This window comes from Crocuta crocuta, unplaced genomic scaffold (assembly GCF_008692635.1).
Source record: "Crocuta crocuta isolate KB4526 unplaced genomic scaffold, BGI_CrCroc_1.0 scaffold3042, whole genome shotgun sequence".
NCBI lineage: Eukaryota > Metazoa > Chordata > Mammalia > Carnivora > Hyaenidae > Crocuta > Crocuta crocuta.
Genome location: NW_027532740.1, coordinates 16,917 through 19,390, shown reverse-complemented (window position 1 = coordinate 19,390; position 2,474 = coordinate 16,917). Strand labels below are relative to the sequence as shown.

The 2,474-nt window shown below is 39.2% G+C and overlaps 1 protein-coding gene across 1 annotated transcript in view; it reads left to right on the top strand.

Moving 5' to 3' along the window:
* TMLHE (trimethyllysine hydroxylase, epsilon) overlaps window positions 1–2,474 on the top strand; it is a 65,489-nt gene that overhangs the window by 60,827 nt on the left and 2,188 nt on the right.

The following is a 2,474-nucleotide window of genomic DNA, read 5'->3' as shown; positions in this document are numbered from 1 at the left end:
TAATTTCTTTTATCTTCTTTTCATTAACTTTTGAGAGTTTTATTGTGTCTCAGTGTTGGTCTCTCTGGATTCCTCTTTGGGGGGGTTCTATGGGTTTCTTGGATGTAGCTGTCTCTTTCTCTAGGTTAGAGTAGTTTTCAGTTATTTTTTAAAATAAGCTTTCTGTCCCATTCTCTCTCTCTTCTCCTTATGGGACCCCTATAATGTGAGTATTGGTCTGCTTGATGGAGTCTTGTAATTCCCTTAATTTATCTTCACACTTTTTCATTATTTTTACATCCTCTGATTGGATGAATTCTACTTTTCTGTCTTTGAGTATGCTGATATTTTCTTCCACTTTATCTAGTCTGCTCTATTGACATTTTAAATTCAGTTATTGTATTTTTTAGCTCTGATTTCTGTTTGATACTTTTTAATATTTTCTGTCTCTTTGTTGAAATTCTTACTTTGTCATGCATTGATCCCCTGACCTTGATGATCATCTTTTGACCACATTTTAAAACTCTGTCAAACAAATAATTTATCTCCATTTAATTAAGGTCTGTTTCTGGAGTTTTGCCTTGTTCTTTTGTAAGAACATATTCTTCTGTTTCTTCATTTTCTTTCACTCTGTGTTGGTTCCTGCATATTAGATAAAACAGCCACCTCTCCCAGGCTTGACAGAGTGGTCTTATGTAGGAGATGAATCTTATCAATCAGTTCAGCCTTAGCTCTTGGCTGTTTCTCAAACCTGTGTAATTGTCTAAGCCACTTTTTTGTTCTTAGTGCCTCCCAGTAGTTGATGGTGTGTCAAGACCTGTCAGTCTCCCAAAAGGGGGATCTCAGTCAGCACCTAGATGCAGACTGATTAGAAGCCAGGCTGTTGGTTAGCAGCTTTTAAACTATGCAAGTAGATTTCCTTCTAGGAAAGATCAGGATCTGGGCATAACTGTATGCTCCCTTTGCACTGAACCTTGGGTAGATAGCCAATTAAGAAATGTTTCTTTGTTTGCTACTGTCCTGTGGGATCTGGAACTAAAGCCTCACTGGCTGACAGAGCCAGGTGATCAAGGGGTATATCCTCTGGACAGCAGCCACAAAAGCCAGGATGCCAGGCATGTATAAAGGCTCATCCCAGAGAGACATTAGTGACCTGAAGTGGGCCAAAGGGAGAATGTGGGGATGGTACATGCTGGCTTTCCTCATCTCCAGGGAGGATTGCAGTCTGTCTCTAGATGTGCACCAAATTAATTTGAAGCCTAACCTTCAGGAAGCAACTTTTAAAATATGTAAATGGGCCTTTTTTAGGGAAAGACTGGGATATGGGTGTTTCTTTCTGCTCTTTCTGTGGTAGGCCTGAAGAGTTTCCCACAGTGAGTCTTCACAAGTCCATTAAAAACTTTTTCTTTGTTTTTTCTAATCTGGTGGGTCCCATGGCTGCAAGCCTCATTGTCTTTCAAAGCTAGGTGTTTGGAGGGGGGCCCAAACATGTAGCTCAGGTAGACATGTTCCAAACTCTTCACTCCTCAGAGAGAAGCTTGGAGTTGCATTCCCTCCTAATTGCTGCACCAGGGGTGGGGTTTATGGTAAGATTGTGTCTCAGCATTTTCTACCCATTTTGATGTGGGTTTTTTTTTTTTTCATTTGCCCAATGTGTAGGAGTCACTCAGCTAGTTTCTGGATTTCTTTCAGAAGAAGTTTTCCCATGTGTAGCTGTAGATTTGGTATGTGCACGAGGGGAGGTGAGTTTGGGAGCTTCCTATGTTGCCATCAAGGACCAGAACCACCAGCACTATTTATAATAGTCCCAAACTGGAAACTACTTAGATATCAATAAACAGTAGAATGTATGAATAAATTATGGTATAGTCACAAAATAAAATTCTATACAGCACGAAGGATAAATGATCTACTGCTACATAACACAACAATGATGAATCTCCCAAATATAATATTAAATGAGAGAAGCCAGATACAGCAGAGTACATACTTTAGTATTTTTGTTATATAAAGTTTATAAACAAGCAAAACNAGTGAGTTAGGGGAGGGACATGATGGGAAAGGGGGACAAGGGAGTGTTCTGGGATATGGGTAATGATCTGTTTATTGACTTAGATGCTATGGATAGGAATGTGTTCACTTCATGAAAATTCATAAAGCTTATGATCTGTGTACTTTTCTGTATGTGTACTATACCTCAGTTAAAGGTTAATTTGTCTTAAGTAAAAAAGAAGATGAAGAAGAAAGAAAGAAATCCAGTATTTTTAGCACATAGGACTAAGAATAAAACCCAAAGTCCTTACCATGGCCTAGAAGGTTATACATGATCTAGCCTTGGCTATCTTCTCCACATTATTCCTTCCTGTTATTCCCCTTGCTTACTTAGCTCCAGCCACATGGCCTTCTTGCTGTTCTGCAAACATAATAAAACTCTTTTCCATCCTAATGCTTTGTACTTGCTATTCCCTTTCCTGGAACACTCTTCCCTCAGCTTC